Here is a 19,885-nt window from a genome sequence, read left to right as displayed (position 1 = left end):
TAGAGCGTTTGCCCGTTTGACTTCTGGCTTTGCCCTAGATGAGAAAAATGAGGGGATATCGGTATACATGCGACAGCTACCCAAGATGTTCCAAAGCACTTCGCATAAAAACGGGTTTTTTACGGATAAGTCAAATGGCAGAAATTTCTATCAAAAAGCTCTGCGAGTAAATGACGTCGTCCCCCACGAACTAAAGATCATTGAGTCTACTAGTTTCAAATGTCAGTCTTAATTTGATGGAGCAACTTCCGAAATTGCACGTTTGGAGCACATCATTCTATGGAAGGGAATCATGGATTGTGGAAAACACGAGAAGAAGAGAATCGAAGCGTTTCAGGTGTGGTATTATACACGGATCTTGAAAACTGGATGAACTGGAAAGAAGTGAAGTTCTCTTTATAATCGGCGAGTAGGGGAACATATGGTGAACACTGACAAGAAGACTGGACAGTATGACAAGACATGTGTTAAGACAGCAAGTAACAACTCGCATCATGGTTGCGGGAGCTATTGAGGGTAAAAATTCTAGGAGAACACACAGATTGGAATGTATTCAACAGTTAGTGCTAATCTGAGGTGGAAAGGTTGCCACAGGAGAGGAATTCGTGACTGCCCGCATTACCCAATCGAAAGACTAAAGGCACAAAAAAGAAAAAAACAGAGAAAAAATTGCTCATAACAGTAATTTAAACGATAAAGAGATAGAATTTTTAGATCAAGCTTTATGCAAAACACTGCGTATGACTCCCACAGTGAGTTTTCAAACTGGGTGCTAGACAGTCATGGGAAACGTTGTCCGATTTGAAGATGTGCAGTTAATGACGTCGAAATGTTGCAGCTGCATGCGGTGCACTGCATGAGTTTAGAAATGTTATCTGAGCCGTCTGTAACAGACTTGTGTATAATGTATACGAGAGCACGTCACGAGTCAAGCGATTTTCAACGTGGAATGATAATCGGTGCAAGACGTATGGATCTTTCTATATCGGAGATTACTCGTGGGGGAGTGACTCGATATTAAGGGGGATAGGACGTCAAACGGGCCGACGTGGAGCAGGAGAGGCACCACAGGACATTTTAATTTCTACTGTCTATACTTTTACAAGTAAATTCATAAAACTTTGTCAGCATGACCAGGAAAGATTGAGGACTCACACTTATAGCAGTGGAAGTTCAAAAACGTAGCAAAATACCTTTTTTTTACATGTGAAACTTATCATTTTTTCACTTACTACTGGCTGCATTTGTTTCTGTAGGTACACTTTTCTTCCTAAGTAAGAGATTCTTCGATGAATTTTGCACAGCATACAAGCTGTACGTACAGGTGTATGAAACTCCAGAATTTTCCAAATCTATTTAAAACTGTGGTAAAAATTGAGGTAATTAACTATAAAATTTGAGTTTTTTCTAAACAAGAAGTTTAAAATGTAACAGTTCATTCATTTTTTCATAAATTGAATAAACTCTAGAGTTTCATACACATGTATCCTTCCTGGTCATGCTTTCAAGGCTTTACGAATTATTTGTAAAATTATAGACAGTGGAAATTAAAATGTCCCGTGGTGCCTCTCTTGCTCCAGTCGGCCCGTTTGACGTCCTACCCTCTTAGCATCGCACCTATTATCTCCAAGAAGTGGTATAAATCACCTACCGTCACAGAAAGTCGCCGGCATCTAAGGGAACCTAATCGGACGTAAACACACAGTTTGCTAAAAAAGCTGAACCACGTCCGAATAGCCCTCGGAAAGCCCAACGGTACCGACCGACCGCCGTGTCATCCTCAGACGATTGGCGATAAATAATGCGGATGTGGAGGGGCATGTGGTCAACAAATCGCTCTCCTGGCCACTGTCGCTACTTTTCAATGAATTAGTGCCTCAATTGGCCTCACAAGGGCTGAGCGCACCCTGCTTGCCAACAGCGCTCGGCAGGCTCTGACCGTCACCCATCCAAGTGCTAGCCAAGTCCGACAGCGCTTAACTTAGATGATCTTATGGGAATCGTTGTTACGACTGAGGAAGGACCGTTGGCCAGACCATTTGTGAGCGTGTGGGTGCTATTCTGTCATTCTGCGCAACGGATTAATCTGAGATATACCCTTTACCCTGTGGCTCCTGCAAGATGCAATTTCCACCCCCACACTACTACAGAAGTCAGACAGACGCTCCTAACATTCTAAAGAGAAACGCCTGAAAAACTTTAGGCAATAAATATCTTCTGGAGTCGTCCGCCGTAAGGAAATGACACAAAAATTCACAAAATTTTTTACGTAGCTAGTGGGATACTTGGGTACTGGAGTAGTGTTATTTAGTGTAAGAAAAACATGAAACTAACGAAAATTATTATTTATTTTGCAAAAATTCTGAGAAATCACAATGGCACTTTTAGTTATGAACTGAACAAGTTATTTCCGGGTTCTATTCGGAATGTGAAGTTACCTCTTAAGGATAGGATTCGCTAATGAAATTTCTATGTTATTGACTTGGCAGAATGGCCTGCTCAACTTGAATAATTATCCGTCAGAATATTGCTAGGTACGGTCGAGGCAGTGAAGTGTATTGTTGTGGTGGAAATATGGGGCTCGCAAGAGCTGTAGTGCACAATACCGTAAGCTGCCATGACTGCTGTCTGCGCCGCTCGCGGCTGACAAATAAGATAACTCTCGTTCTATCTGGATTGACCTTTGCCAATCAAACTCTCCCTACGCCTTGATGAAGTCAAGGACTCTTATTCGCCCCTAGTCTAACTATTGGCGTGGTACACCGGTCATATAACCAGTCCACTGCGATGCCACTCAAAAATTAGCTCGCAGGCGTTTAACTATAACTCTGTCTGTTCACACTGCACAATAAGTGTGGCGGCCAACACAGTGAACAAAGCTTAATCGCAAGGACTCAATATAGCGTCACACTCCGATTCTTACTTGACAGAGGTGCTCTCCTAGTGAAGTACTGAGGAGAGACTTGTTCCTCACTCTTTTAGTACACGTACAAGTGCACACGCTCTGGTTACGTGTTCTCGCTCCAAGAGTGACAACAGAACGGCCCCTCTCCACGCCACACATGAAGTGGTATATCTTTCGGTCTCTTCCATTACTCCTTCAGCTCAAGGTGTCAGGAACATCGTCTGCCAATCAGCATTGCTCTTCTAAAATGGGAGAATGACGTTTCGTTTAAGGTAACCAATCCGGAAATGTGTATCATCGGCGTTTGGCGTTTGCTGTCTCCCCGTGAAAACATCTGGAACTGCATGCTGTGGCCGGCCGGAGTGGCCGTGCGGTTCTGGGCGCTACAGTCTGGAACCGAGTGACCGCTACGGTCGCAGGTTCGAATCCTGCCTCAGGCATGGATGTGTGTGATGTCCTTAGGTTAGTTAGGTTTAATTAGTTCTAAGTTCTAGGCGACTGATGACCTTAGAAGTTAAGTCGCATAGTGCTCAGAGCCATTTGAACCATTTTGCATGCTGTGTTTGTAAAGAATGCGTAGGCTGGGCGCTCCCACACAATGTAGCGGAATTTGCTTTTAAGCCGAACACAGGGTCGTTCTCCCCTTTGACTCGGGCAAACGCTGTCCACTCCACGGGCAGTCGCCGTCCGACGTAGATAGGCTGAATCGTCCTCTGAAGGGACCGGCCTCTCGGCGTGCGGTCCGCCTCTCCCGAACTAATAGCTCTTGTGTCCGTCGTGTTTTGAATGTCTGTGTGTACGCCAGCTTCGAGTATCTCAACCCCAGTGCACATTTGTTATTTGCGTATCATTTACATGAATTTGTTGAACATTGACTTTATCTTATCGAGTTTGGATTCGAATGAAGCGTTTTGATGTGCGGAATATGATTGTGAGGGCAGAATATGTAAGCAATGAAGGTCAGGAGACCACGACGTCTTACACATTTACTAACGAAAATTCCCACCCATCATCTCCAACCTGGACAAATTCATTCTCCCCCGCTGTGGCGTCTACAATAGTCTGAGGACGAGTCTATGAACGAGACCAAGACAAAATAGTTCAAGTTGCTATTGCAACATTTCTGGGCAGGAGATGGAAATTTCTTGAAGGCGAGGTAACCGAAGCAAGTGACCAGCGGTCGCGTCTGGCGAGCCAGTGGGGGCCGGAGCGACTTTATGCTAATGAACACCTGGGTCGCACCCGCTGGCTGTGTGGGTGGCGGCCGGCGATCCAGATCGATTTCCGGGCGACCAGACGTGAAGGTCAGGGCGCGTCTGGCAGGCGGCCCCACCCTGCCCCGCGCTGCGCCGCCTGCGGCCGCCAGCTTCACGGCAGCCGCGCTTCCGGTCCGCCAGCGGTCTCGGCGCACGCCGGCACCTCTGTCTCTCTCTCTAGCTACTGTGCTATTGCACACGCGGTGTATTCTACCTGAGCAGCGAACGGTTACCGCTCCAGGGGCAATATTCAACCATCAATGTTCTCTGCTCATCTCAATGCGCTGAAATCAGTAGTCTCATATATTCTAAGAGCTGCCCAGTGTTTTCGTTTACAATCGCATTGTCGTCAGTACACTACTGGCCATTAAAATTACTGCACCACAAAGATGACGTGCTACAGACGCGAAATTTAACCGACAGCAAGAAGATGCTGTGATATGCAAATGATTAGCTTTTCAGAGCATTCACACAAGGTTGGCGCCGGTGGCGACACCTATAACGTGCTGACATGAGGAAAGTGTCCATCCGATTTCTCCTACACAAACAGCAGTTGACCGGCGTTGCGTGGTGAAACGTTGTTGTGATGCCTCGTGTAAGGAGGAGAAATGCGTACCATTACGTTTCCGACTTTGATAAAGGTCGGACTGTAGCCTATCGCGATTGCGGTTTATCGTATCGCGACATTGCTGCTCGAGTTGGTAGAGATCCAATGACTGTTAGCAGAATATGGAATCGGTGGGTTCAGGATGGTAATAAGGAACGCCTTGCTGGATCCCAGCGGCCTCGTATCACTAGCAGTCGAGATGAAGGCATCTTATTCGCATGACTGTAACGGATCGTGCAGCCACGTCTCAACCCCTGAGTAAACACATGAAGACGTTTCCAAGACAACAACTATCTGCACGAACAGTTCGACGACATTTGCAACAGCATGGACTATCAGCTCGGAGACCATGGCTGCGGTTACCCTTGACGCTGCATCACAGACAGGAGCGACTGCGATGGTGTACTCAACGACGAACCTGGATGCACGAATGGCAAAACGTCATTTTTTCGGATGAATCCAGGTTCTGTTTACAGCATCATGATGGTCGCATCCGTGTTTGGTGAGATCGCAGTGAACGCACATTGCAAGCGTATATTCGATATCGCCATACTGGCGTATCACCCGGCGTGATGGTATGGGGTGCCATTGGTTACTCGTCTCGGTCGCCTGTTGTTCGCATTGACGGCACTTTGAACAGTGGACTTTACATTTCAGATGTGTTACGTCCCATGGCTCTACCCTTCATTCGATCCCTGCCGAACCCTACTTTTCGGCAGGATAATGCACGACCGTATCTTGCAGGTGCTGTACGGGCCTTTCTGGATACAGAAAATGTTCGACTGCTGCCCTGGCCAGCACGCTCTCCAGATCTCTCACCAATTAAAAACGTCTGCTCAATGGTGACCGAGCAACTGGTTCGTCACAAAACGCCTACTCTTGATGAACTGTGATAACGTGTTGAAGCTCCATGGGCTAGCTGTACCTGTACACGCCATCCAAGCTCTGTTTGATTCAATGCCCAGGCGTATCAAGGCCGTTATTACGGTCAGAGATGGTTGTTCTGGGTACTGATTTCTCAGGATCTATGCCCCCAAATAGCTTGAAAATGTAATCACATGTCAGTTCTAGTATAATATATTTGACCAATGAATACCCGGTTATCATCTGCATTTCTTCTTGGTGTAGCAACATTAATGGCCAGTAGTGTAAGTTTACATACGTATTGCCAGTCACGCAATTACAAGTTGTCAGAAATTCCCATCTAGGCTCTCTGATTTAGGTAGCCTGTCTGATATAGGCTAATGACTGTGGTGATTCTTCAATCAGACCATGGCTGTTTTCTCCTCGTACTTGTATTAGACTGGTGAATAAATTCGCAGCGTTTTTCCATAAGATTAATGAACACTACACATACACCTAACAGAGACTTTAGTCTTCAAAAATATATTCTCCTTTACTATTTACAAAAATATACCAACGCTGGGGTATATTTTCGATTCAATGACTGTAGAATTCACGTGGTTTCGAGACGAAGAACTCGTCGAGCCTTGTTCGTAGCGCATTTTCATCCAGAAAGGAAGTTCCTGGAAGGTTGTTCATTAGAGAGCGGAAAGGGTGAAGTGAGTATGAAATGACTTCCCAACCAAATTCCTGTATACTTTTTTTTTTTTCTCAACCTAGCAGAATGGAGGGGGGTGTCATCCTTCACGCAGTCTTCCTGGTCGTTGCTTTAGGAGTGCAACAGCAAGACATTTCAGTTGCTGACGACAAATGTCAGCAGTGATGGTGAAACGTCACCTTTGAAAAATTATGAATGACTGTGCTGATAAACCTCTTACGTTATTTGATTTTCAAACAGCTGAGCAAAACTGAACGTACTCAGGCATTTCTCTCTTTACTTATTCTGATCATATATATATATATATATATATATATATATATATATATATATATATATATATATATATATATATATATCAGTTCATGACATCCAGTTTTACAAATTTCCTTTTTCTTACTGACACACGTCCAGATCGTCCGCTCTCAAAACTCTGCCATTTCTCTCCCCACATCCACCACTACTGGCGGCTCACTTCCAGTTGCAGAATGCTACGCGTTGTTCACATCCAACTACCCAACACTACACAAGCGAATATTCCAACAATGAGTCGAACCAGCCACAGACTGCACACAGCACAGTCAGTGATTTTCATACAGAGCGTAACGTGGCGTTATCAACATAAAAACCTAAACATCCTTCTTACAATGGTTACACCTCTGGGAAGCAATTCGTACTACACCATACCTTCCGCCAGATGCATAACATTATCTTTTACGGATGCGCGCAGCTCTTTGTAAGGGGAGTTGCTTCTTTGGTTGGTTGGTTTGTGGGATTAAAGGGACCAGACTGCTACGGTCATCAGTCCCTTAGTTGCTTTTTTGTTTGGGTTCAACCACTCCCCTCTTTATCCTTATGTTAGCATAAAGACACCATTTCTCGCCACCAGTAACGAAACGGGAAAAGATGTAATCGGTGCTGTTCACGAGCTAATTGATGACAAGCAAGCAGAGATGCACATTTTGCCACCCACTGATTTGTGTGATTTTGGCGTAGAGATTGCGGTACCCGTACACCCGATTTTTGAACCTTTCCCATTGCATGCAAATGTCATTCGATGGTGGAATAATCAGAGTACATCACGTTTGCCAGTTCTTGAATACACTGACGCGGATAACTGTACATTAATGCGTTTAAACGATCTTCACCAAACCCCGAATGTCTTCCTGAACTTAGAGAGTCACTAATGCCAAAATTATCTTTCTTAATACGAGTAAAACATCTTCTTGTAGTGCTCTGTCCGACGGAATTATGCCCATACACAGCGCAAATGTTTCTGGTTGCCTCAGCTGCTGTCACCCCTCTATCAAACTCAAACAGAAAAACATGTCGGAAATTTTCTGATTTCTGCGCTTGACACTCCATTTTCTAGCATACACAGCTCCACTTACTATCTCCAAATGACAAAATGACAATATGCAAACTCGAATGGCAACAGGAACTATAAATGAAAAATGATAACGATAAATAAACCAATAGCAACCAGAACACCAACATGCAAAAGTAAAAACGCTACAAACTTATACACCAACCTAATAAAACTGAGATAGACCGCAATATTGATAATGAAGAGTAACCTTGAACTCAGTTTTCTCTTCTTCGCAGTGATAAATTTCAGTATAAAGGACTTCGCACAGAGTTTCTTTCAAGTAAGTATCCATCCTCGTGTGATAATAATGTGGACATGAGATCATTGTTCGCATCGGTATTCTTTCTCTATGACTTGTTCTAAAGAATGTTCAACGTCCTAATCTCGAAGAGACGGGATACTTATCCTATCATATTCTGGAATAAGTTTCATGTCCAAGCTGCAAACAGAGAAACCACCATTGTTGTAACAAAAATGGGTAAAGATGTCAATATCAGAAACGAAACTGCAGCTACATCTTCATCAGCATTCCACAAGAACGTTCGCAGGTGGCATAGAGCATTAACAACCGGTCTTAATAAAGTACGTAATATACAGTCTCAGATGCACACTACACTTTATAAATGATCGGTTGGAGCTTCATCACTACTTGAAACCTTGTAATAGACACTTGCCATCCCAATCATATCGTTAACAAGCTATTACTTGAAAATGATACTACTACGGTCAGCATAACAACTTACCTTAATGCTGGAATAACAGAAACAAATCACCTGGTGGGGTTAATGATCTTCTCCTTCACACCAATTCGATGCCCATCTTCTTCTACAGTCTGGAACCGCGCGACCGCTACGGTCGCAGGTTCGAATCCTGCCTCGGGCATGGGTGTGTGTGATGTCCTTAGGTTAGTTAGGTTTAAGTAGTTCTAAGTTCTAGGGGACTGACGACCTCAGAAGGTAAGTCCCATAGTGCTCAGAGCCTTTTGAACCATTTTTCATTACCATCTTCCGGGAGAAAATGGCTGGTTCAAATGGCTCTGAGCACTATGGGACTTAACAGCTGTGGTCATCAGTCCCCTAGAACTTAGAACTACTTAAACCTAACTAACCTAAGGACATCACACACATCCATGCCCGAGGCAGGATTCGAACCTGCGACCGTAGCAGTCGCGCGGTTCCGGACTGCGCGCCTAGAACCGCGAGACCACTGCGGCCGGCCTTCCGGGAGATTTCCTGACGGTAGTCACAAACAATTATGTTTCTTCATCAGTTTTATGACTGGTTTAATATGGCCCACCACCAACTGACTTCCCCGTGTCAAAATCTTGACGTCAGAGCAGCACTCGCATCCAACGATCAATGTCGTCAGTTATCTGATGGATATATATCAGTCTCTGCCTTCCCGTACAGTTTTCACCCTTTACGGCCCCGTCAGGCACCGTGGAAGTATCTCCTCGATTCTTAATACATGTCCTATCACCCTGTCCGTTCTTCATGTCAACATTTTCTACGTGCTCCTCTCCTCGGCGTTTCACCGTAGAATCCTTTCATTTATCACTACATCCCATTTTTAACATCGGGCTATGGCACCATATCTTTTCCCCGGTTTCCTCACAATCCATGATTAATATCCTTACAATCCGTGCTCGAAAGACTGATGTTTGACATTAGTAGCTTTCTTTTGGCTTCTGCTAGTTTACTTTTTATGTCCTCCGTTCTTCCCCTTCTCGTGTTATTTGGCTTGCGATATAGCAAATTTCCTTCGCTCTGCTTCGTGGTTCCAGTTTTGACGTTCTGTTTACCGCTAATGTCATTTCTGATAGTCTACATTACTTTAGTGTTCCATCGTTTACTCTCAGTTCGTAATCTGTATTCACTAGATTGTAAATTCATTCAGCACCTTCTGTTATTCTTTTTCAATTTCACTCATTCTGTTACCTGTGCTCATTAGACTGTTTTTAAGAACATGACGTTAATGAGCTTCCTCCCCCCCTCCCTTTTTTCCCATTTCCCAAAGTCGACCGATGTCAATCCTATGAAACATTTCAAAAGTCACAGATCGCCAGATCGCCACTCTTAGTCTCTGTGAACCGCAATGAACTGCTGATGTTATAGACACCAAGATACAGTAACATAGAAGTGTAAAACGTAGATAGCAAGTAACCCTCCTGTAGGAACGTAATTGTCTTTTTCACTGAGCGTCAACTGTAATCAGTCGTAAAATCTGCTTTAACATTCTACCTTCCGTAGAAACATTCCCGTAGCTTATTGTTTGGCCTGAGTACGCAGTCAGCAGCAGTAACGCAAAAGTTCAGAATGCGTGCCTCTTATGTTCACACGCTGCTCTCAGGAGCAATCTTAAACTAGTATGTTGCTTCTGATATCCCGCCACTCTAGCTATACTGAAACCGACTCAGAGAGCGATGGCAACAGTTTTCGTATAGAAGACTCCAGGGGTTGCGGCAGATGCGTTACGTGTGTATGACTGTTGGTCCACTGCAAGAAATTAAGATCCATCACAGCAGTTAGGTCGGCAGCTCGTATCTCGCCACTGGAGCCTACGGTATGCTGATTTCCGAATACATCTGTTTCTTCCCTTTCTGGACCTGTACTTCGAGTTTCAAACTCTTACAGCGTATATTGCTGTTTAAGACGATTCTGACTGTTCATCGGCTCTGGTTCGAACGCACGGTGTCTTTCTTTTCCGACTTAGTCTCGATCGTGGAATTTGCAAGCTACGTAATTTTCAGAAGTGACCTGAGTTGTTTTTGTGTAACTTTATGACACAAAATTAGTGACTGGTGTCAGTAGCATATCCATAACGAGAAACCACCAGTGTACCTGTGTGCAACGAAACATTATATGATAATGACACTTTTTTAAATTTTATCACCCTTAATTAGGCAGTATAGTTTTTCTTAAACACTCCATAATTACTGTCTGCCGAGTATTTGTAGTTAAATTATGTCGCCCTTAACTGTAACGATTTGCAGATTTTTTGTGAAACTTTTGGCCAATTTCATTTTACATCCGTAATAAAATTGTAGAATCTCAAGCATAGAAGTAAAAACTCAGAAGTAAGTTATTCAAGGCTGTTTCGAGCGGGAAATCACCTGCCGTTAACTGAATATTTTATTATGAACGCTAAATCAAAATTAACCCACAGTTTTTTGTAAACATAATCTCAATAAATCGCTGTAATTGCAGGTTAAATGTTTTAATCCTAAATTTAAGAATGAGAGATACAGTATTATACATTAAAATGTACTCACCACGGAATCGGCACAAGAAGTTTATTTCATTCAGAGATACAGTATTACACATTAAAATGTACTCACCTCGGAATCGGCACAAGAAGTTTATTTCATTCAGTAGTCGTTACGTCTGGGTGCTGTCTCATTTACCAACTGTCCGTACACTTCTCTCATATTTCTCCTGTGGGGGGACATAGTCGCCACGGTGGGGTAACACTGTTTAAATCGAGGCGTATCTATGCAAGAGTAGGCTGCCAGTTCCAGTAAAAAAAAAATGGCGGTATGTGACCACCTCTTCATATTGTGATTTGGACTAAAGTGTCTGCCATAAGGAATATTGACCGAAACGTTCGGAAATGTGTTTTCTGACGTTCTTGCGTCCATGCAGCAACACAGTCAGAAAAGAAGCGCCTCGTTTCTTTTTTTTCCCTAGTTTGCGAGGATCGGGAATATTTTGTGCTCTCCGGCAGGTGTCAACTACACAGATAAAATCCAGTCTGTCTGCCTGATCAACTGAAAGAGCAGAAAAGGCCAAAGATATTAATGATTTGAAAATGGTTCAAATGGCTCTAAGCACTATGGGATTTAACTTCTGAGGTCATCAGTCCCCTGGAACTTAGAACTACTTAAACCTAACTAACCTAAGGACATCACACACATCCATGCCCGAGGCAGGATTCGAACCTGCGACCGTAGCAGCATCGCGGTTCCGGACTGAAGCGCCTAGAACCGCTCGGCCACAATGGCCGGCTCCGTTCAACAGATACTACTGTATAATACCTCTCAGTGAGGATACCAGTATCATCAGCGAATCTTCTCATTGATATTCTATCACCCTGAATATTAATTCCACTCTTGAACTTTTCTTTCTTTCCGTCATTGGTTCTTCGTTATAGACTGAAGAGGAGGGCGAAAGACTGTATCCCTGTCTTACATCACTTTTATTCCGAGCACTTCGCTTTTGACCTTCCAGTCTTATTGTTCCGTCTTGGGTCTTGTACATACAATACATTGCTCGTTTTTCCCTATAGCTTACCCTTTTTTTTCTCAATATTGCGAAGATGTTGCACCATTTCACATTGTCGAACGTTTTTCCTAGGTCTACGAATGCTACGAGTGTGTCTTCATTTTTCTTCAACCTTCCTTCAATTATCCAGAGCAACGTCAGAACTGCCTCTCTGGTGCCTTTACCTTTCCTGAAGCCAAACTGATCGTCATCTAACAGATCCTCAGTTTTCTTTTCCTTTCTTCTGCATATTATTCTTGCCATCAGCTTGAATGCATGAGCTGTTAAGCTGATTGTACGATAGTTTTCTCAATTATCGTCCCTTGCTACTCTCCAAATTTTATGGATGACGTTTATCCGAAAATCTGATGGTACGTCGTCATTTTCATAGATTTTACATACCAACTTGAATAGTCGTTTGGTTGCCATTTTTCCCAACAATTTCAGAAATTCCGATTGAATGTTATCTATTCTTTCTGCCTTCTTCGTTCCCAAGTTTTCCAGCTTTTTTTTTTTTAATTCTGAATCTAATACTGGATTTCCTATGTCTTTCTTTTCGACTCCAATTTCTTCTTCTATCATGTAGTTAGACAATGTAGCTGTTCCACCTGCTTCATTTATCTTTGTCCTCGGTGTCGACGTACTGCGTTGCCACACTGGCTGAACATTGGATTGTGGATTCCGACACTGACTACTGTAAATAATGTAGCCGACTGGTGCACAGTTGCGTTTCACAGTACTTTAAATTTCACTTTTCACAACCCCCCCCCCCCCCTCCCCAGTAATACACAGTTACATGGTCAGTGCACTATTGTTTAATTTCGATAAGTCTCATTAACAGTTTGCAGGTGAACCTCCACATACTGCTACAATAGTTTCCTGTTGAACATCTATGAACAGTAAAACCTAACCACAAAGTTCACGGTTTTTGAGGAACAGAGAGGTACTTATGGAGCAGACACTGTCATTGTTTTTACACACGATCTAATTGTTTAACACTTATTCCACAGTTAAGTTGAAATGTTTCAAGTTTCCACGTACACAAAGGTAGGCTTTCTAACGTCTCTCCCTCTTTTTTTTTTTTTTTTTTTTTTGCCTTTAAACCTACGAACGGCACAGGTAGCGCATTTAGTTTTCCAGCGCGACATGGGGCCATTTCTCAAGGCTGCACGCAGCGCATTCCTTGGCGGCGCGTGTGTCGGACGGGCGGTGGCCGACGTGCAGGTAGCCGGGCCGTGGACCGGCGGACCGGGGTTCGATGCCCGAGAAGAAGGGCGCCGTCTGACGGCAGAACCTGCTCCGTCACCAGCCGGCGGCGGCGGCGGCGGCGGCGGCGTGCAGCGCCCCAACCCACCACCACCACCACTGCCCGCCGTGCACCTGTCGCCGCAAACGCAGAAACGCAACACCCGCGCACCACTGGTCCCAATACGTTTTCGAGATCTGCATCAACAAAAAGCGCCATCGCCTGAAATGGCGTACTGTGGATGTTAACGTGCTTACGCGACTTAGTGAAAACAGAATAAACATCAGAATCACATATTGCTGAAAATACCCAACTGGTACCTTAGTAGATAGACTGAAGAAAGAAAAATAGATGTTTACAGCGCTTGAGAATTTAGAGACTGGACTACTCTCTATGAAATTCAATAAGTTACCGGGGATAAAATACGGGGAACCAAAAGTTTTCTTCATCTTGTACAGAAACTAAGACTTGAGTTACAAGAGGCGGACATGAAAGTGAACTAGTAGTTTAGAAAGGAGTCAGACGCGGTTGTAGTCTACCCCAGATGTTATTAAATATGTACGAGTATATTGAGCAGGCCATAAAGAAAACCAAATAGAAATTTGGAAAGATAATTTAAGTTCACGGAGCAGACCTTACAATTTTGTCAGAGACGGCATATCACTTGAAAAAGCGTTTGAACAGTATGAATAGAGTCTTGAAAAGAGATTTAAGACGAACGTCAAGGAAACGGGAAATAATGAAATGAACTCTAATTAAATTGGCGAATGCTGAGAGAATTAGATTAGGAAATTTGACGCTTCAGGGGGTAGGACGTCAAATTGGCCGACTTCGAGAAGGAGAGGCACCACAGGACATTTTAATCTGCACTGTCTATACTTTTACAAATAAATTCATAAATGTTCGTCAGTATGACCAGAAATTATTCAGGATTCACGCTTATAGCAGTGGAAGTTCAAAAACACGAAAAAATAATATTTTTTAAATGTGAAATTTCATGATTTTTTTCACTTACTGTTGGCTGCATTTGTTGCTATAGGTACACTTTTCTTCATAAGTAAGAGAGATTCTTCGATGAATTTTGCACAGCTTACAAACCATACTTACAGGTGTATGAAACTCCAGAATTTATTTAATCTGTGGAAAAAAGAATGGGCTGTTACTTTTTAAACTTCGTGTTTAGAGAAAACTCGAATTTTATAGTTAATTATCTCAATTTTTATCACAGTTTTTAACAGATTTGGGAAATTATAGAGTTTGATACACCTGTAAGTATGGTTTGTATGCTGTGCAAAATCCATCGAAGAATCTCTCTTACTTATGAAGAAAAGTGTACCTACAGCAACAAGTGCAGCTAATTCCAAGTGAAAAAATGATGAAATTTCACATGTAAAAAACATTTGTTTTGTTATGTTTTTGAACTTCCTCTGCTATGGGTGTGAATCCTGAGTCCTTCCTGTTCATGCTAACAAAGTTCTATGAATTTCTTTGTAAAAGTATAGACAGTGTAAATTAAAATGTCCTGTGATGCCTCTCCTGCTCCAAGTCGTCCCGTTCACGTCGTACCCCCCTTATATGGTAGATGAGTTTTGTTACTTTGTTGGCAAAATACCTAAATATGGTCAAAATACAAAGCCTAGAAAATTCAGACTAGCAACAGTGAGAGAAGCCTTTCGGGAAAAAAATAATTTGCTAACACAGAGAGGTAGTTATAATTAAACTTCCACTACTCGAGAAGGCCAGCACAAAAAATCAAATGATCGTAGGACAACAAAAAAATGGTTCAAATGGCTCTGAGCACTATGGGACTTAACTTTTGAGGTCATCAGTCCCCTAGAACGTAGAACTACTTAAACCTTACTATCCTAAGGACATCACACACGTCCATGCCCGAGGCAGGATTCGAACCTGCTACCGTAGCCGTCGCGCGGTTCCAGACTGTAGACCGGCGTAGGACAACAAATCTTGGAGATATTTCCAAGGACTTGCGAACAAGAAATAACGAATGAACTGTTGAAAGAATCACATTTTAATTTCGGCATGAAAAAGCGATATTTGTTACTTTCGTACCGCGTTTCGGTCCCAGGTTATAAACGTGGCTCAGTATTAAGACCATCTGCTTCCACGCGAGCGTGGAACCGCTCTAGAGATACGATTTCACAATAGCACGCAGCTATTTTCGAACGGTGGACCACTGAATGTTCAGCTGTCGTGGGAGCTCGTGGCACTGCTTGAAGATAGCACTTTGCGTGCAGCAGTCTCAGCCACGGCAGCAGTAACATTTTCAACAATTTGTGACGCATTCGGCCGTCGGTGTATCCCAGGACCAATTCCCGAATCACCAAACAATTCGAATCAAATTCTTCAACGCCAGTGCGGAAAGAAGATATCTCCGTATTCCTTTAATGCGTTCATACTCGCTACGAACAGCTGCACTATTGCTGTTGTTTTGATCAAACAGCTTTACGAGTAATGCTCTGTTCGCCTTGTCCAGACGCATGCAGACGGTCTGCAACTGTAATGCACACAGGTGTTTGTGTTTCAACCCTACGTCGCCGTACCACTAACGGCGCCTAATGGCACGTCATGATATTAGCACTACTAAGAACCCAAATACTGCAGCGCACAGTCTGAACATTACTCGTATTAAGTTGAGCACACATACAGTAAACAGTTTTCCGTCTAAGCTGGCTCAAACAGCGAACATTTAGTTGTAACAATCCCGTAAATTTATATGTTAGAAAGTCTTTTCTGAAGATATCTGTAGCGTAGCCTTGTACGGAAATGAAACGTGGACGATAAACCGGTTGGACAAGAAGAGAATAGAAGTTTCTGGAACGTTCTACTACAGAAGAATACTCAATATTAGAAGATGCTCGATATTATATGGGTACATAAGATAATTATTGACGAAATACTGAATCGATATGAAAAATTTGTGTCATAACTTGACTAAAATGGTGGACAGGTTGGTAGAGCTCATCCTGTGTCATCAAAGAATCCAAAAATTGGTTACTGAGTGAAGTGTGGGAGGGAGATCAAGTCTTGACTACATTAAGCTCGTTATTAGTGCAGGTTTCATTAGTTATGCAGAAATGAAGGGGGCTTTCGAACGATAGACTATCATGGAGAGCTGCTTCAGACATAAGAAGAGACTTCAGACTGAAGACAATAACAACACCATCCGAATAGAAGGTATCCTAAGTGAACTACTTTCCTAGAAGTCTACTATGCTTCTGGGAAAATGGACAGTTGCGTCGAGAACACACCGAAAATTGAAGAACAAAACACAAGACCTCATGAATTCGAAGATACAAGCTTGATCTGTTGGACACTCGCCTCCAAATTATCAGGTGCGCGTTATAGAGGGTGTCCCCAAATAATACTGTTTGGATATTAGTTCAAGGACAGTAACCACACTACTATTGTCTATAGAAAATCATATCGGTTCGATTTTGGTCTTCACGTGGTATCTAGTCGATAATCGTACCCAGAATGTGCTAAGGTACTTCACTTTACTGCCCATCTACTTTTAACTCATCGAATTTGTTTAATTCAAGATGAGAAACTCAAAACTGTTAGTTGATAATAGGAAATCGTTGTGTAGGAAACATCTGTACTAATTTCGAAGATGTTCAGCAATATTTTCTATGTATTTTGATGTAATAGTCCTTGGTCTCCAATACTTCCTTACAGAATTATACTGTGATTATGATTTGTTTGCTATCCCAGTTACCTCTCTTTCTGTGAAAATACCTTCAGAGTAGCGGAACAGTCTGTAACACGCAGTCAGCAATAGCACAATCCACAACATAAGACAGAAAATAATGCGCCTATGTACGGATGCAAATGCTTTGGTTAAAACAACAGCCGGCCGCGGTGGTCTAGCGGTTCTGGCGCTGCAGTCTGGAACCGCGGGACTGCTACGGTCGCAGGTTCGAATCCTGCCTCGGGCATGGGTGTGTGTGATGTCCTTAGGTTAGTTAGGTTTAAGTAGTTCTAAGTTCTAGGGGACTTATGACCTAAGATGTTGAGTCCCATAGTGCTCAGAGCCATTTGAACCTTTTTTTGTTAAAACAACATCCGAGATCGCAATAACGTTCGTTTATTACGATCGGTTTCGGGTTATGTTAAAGCCATTCTCTGACTTTTTGCGCCTCCTATAGCTGGTGCTCCTCGGTTTTTCACGTGATACCATGATCGTACACTGCGAAAAACCGAGGAGCCGCCAGCACCAGCCATAGCACTCAGTCTTCAGGCCACAAGTGGCCCATCAGGACCATCCGACCGCCGTGTCATCCTCAGATAAGGATTCGGATAGGAGGGGCGTGTGGTCAGCACACCGCTCTCCCCGTCGTTACGATGATTTTCTTTGGGGAACCGCTACTAATCGGTCGAGTAGCTCCTCAATTGGCATCACGAGGCTGAGTGCACCCCGAAAAATGACAACAGCGCGCCGCGGCCCTGTTGGGTCACCCATCCAAGTGCCGGCCACGCCCGACAGCGCTTAACTTCGGTGATCTGACGGGAACCGGTGTATCCACTGCGGCAAGGCCGTTGCCACAAGCCATAGGGGGCCCAAAAAACCTGAGGATGGTTTTAACATAGCCCGAAACCTGTTGTAATAAACAAATGTTATTGCGATCTCGACTGTTGTCTTAACCAGGGTATAGCACCAGATTGATACCCTCAACGGACAATGTTGTCTACATTCAAGATGCAACAAATGCACTGCGCTGTTGTTGCCGTCGCTGTGAAATTACCTCAACATAGCATGGCAAACACGACGTTCATAGCGGCCAGCTGACACACAACTAACACGGCCGCAGAAACAACGCCGAGACGAGCCGAGTAGCACGAAACGCAAGCTTGAGGGCGACGAGTGAGGTGGTGTTACTGTTGCCGACAGTGACGGGCAGTACTTTTTGAGCTGGTTCTGTTGACGCATTGCAGAAACGAAAGTGGAGATTAATCTTAGCTATTTTTGATGTTCTCTAACCCGTGACTGAGTGCTGAACATAAATATACACAAAACTGCAACGAGTTTCTCTGTATTTCAGACTGTTCTTCGGATCGGGCACATGAAACTTACATCTGTCCGTAGCGTGGTGCTAGTTACGGCTCTGTGGCAAGAACACAGATATAAAGGCTTAATGGATCACCTTGAGTGATAGTTATATAGCGGGTCGTATACAAAAACTTATTTACTGGGGCAGTGTGGCTGTCATTGTGAGAGGGGGCTTCAGAGAGTAACCTTCACACGGTTGTGACAGTCTAAGTGACTTTTACTGAATGCTACACTGCACTTCAAAGTCACACAGATACCTGACATTATTTTCCAACTTGGCCACCAAGTCTCTGTAAACTGCGATCGGGACGTTCCACCAAGCGCTCAACTCCTTGGTGATAGCATTCTGCTCCTTAATCACAAACCCGTTCGAGAAGTAGTATGTAAACGCCTTCGTCGTCGAAAAATCTGCGACTGCTGCCAGTCAGTTCCTTTACCGCCTGGGCACTGTCGTCTGTGATCGATGTCGACGGCCTACCTTCCCGAACAGCATCACGCCCGCACACATGGCCTTGGTCACTACAATTACCACTACAGCTGGACGCGACACTGCGTTTGGTCCATATACCGCCAGAATTTCAGAATTACACGTTTTGCCCACAAGAATAGTATTGTGCTGCGTACTTCAAATCTGGAGTACGCTTCCAGTTGCCAGGTAATTCCACACCCGCACTGTGATATGTAAATTATGTTACCCGAACCACAAGAGAACTGCAAAAACCAAGAACATGTACCTTCTTCTGACAATGTGCCAATATTGTGCAATAGTCTTAACATGAGACGACGTAACTTACTTTTTGACGTCCTCCCTTGTAACTCACCACTGGCTTCTTGCTATTCACTGAGTGGCAGCCTTGGAGGGGTACTTACTTTCACTAGCAGGAGCTCCTTTTGATTATTATTATTTCTTTTGTTCCAGCCTGCTATGAAGGCATATCCTATCCACATTCGCTCTTATTTTTGTTTGGCGACGTAACCTTCTCTGAATAGTTTTGCCCGTTATTTGAAATAGATTTAGGCCCATCTAAATTTGACGAATGATTCCTTCGCTGATTGAATTTATTAAGGTCGCCACGGATAAAGCTATGGTATTCTATGGGGCAGTCAGAGAAAGCTATGTAACGCTAGCTAAACTCGAGCCAAGCACTTTGGATTTGAGGAGCGTAAATCATCAATACTACAAATGTGACATTATTTTCAGATGTATTAAAAATAAATTAACAACAATGATAAAATATTTATTTTTGACTAATATTTTTCATGTCAACAGTATTTTTTTGTATTTAATAGATGGACAAAACATTCCTGGTAAGTTTATATACGATCCTATGGCTTTCTCACACGAGAATAACAAGCCACGTTGGCCTTAATCTGTAGAGTCCTGTGGGGTGAGAAAATCTGGGGAGCACGTGGTCACTGCTCACGTTTGTAACGCAGACATTCACATGCACTAATTCACACGGCAAATAAAATCTCGACAGCATTTATTAGTGGTAAGAATTGTATGCACCTCGTGGCTGGCATCGACCAGGATTTTGGTGACTGCACATCTTTGCGTGAAGCGCTTGTAATCAAATCGATTCATCTTGACGAATATACGCTCGGTACAGTTTT

At 43.4% G+C, this 19,885-nt stretch overlaps 1 protein-coding gene and 1 pseudogene across 2 annotated transcripts in view; one reads left to right on the top strand and one right to left on the bottom strand.

Moving 5' to 3' along the window:
* Positions 1-19,885, top strand: part of LOC126088568 (follistatin) — an 800,862-nt gene that overhangs the window by 509,649 nt on the left and 271,328 nt on the right. The gene's annotated exons all lie outside the window — the stretch shown is intronic.
* LOC126089730 (5S ribosomal RNA) lies at positions 17,647-17,765 on the bottom strand (annotated as a pseudogene).

The sequence above is a fragment of the Schistocerca cancellata genome, chromosome 6, assembly GCF_023864275.1.
Source record: "Schistocerca cancellata isolate TAMUIC-IGC-003103 chromosome 6, iqSchCanc2.1, whole genome shotgun sequence".
Taxonomy (NCBI): domain Eukaryota; kingdom Metazoa; phylum Arthropoda; class Insecta; order Orthoptera; family Acrididae; genus Schistocerca; species Schistocerca cancellata.
Note: the sequence above shows the minus strand (reverse complement) of the source record. Positions and strands in the feature narration are given on the sequence as shown.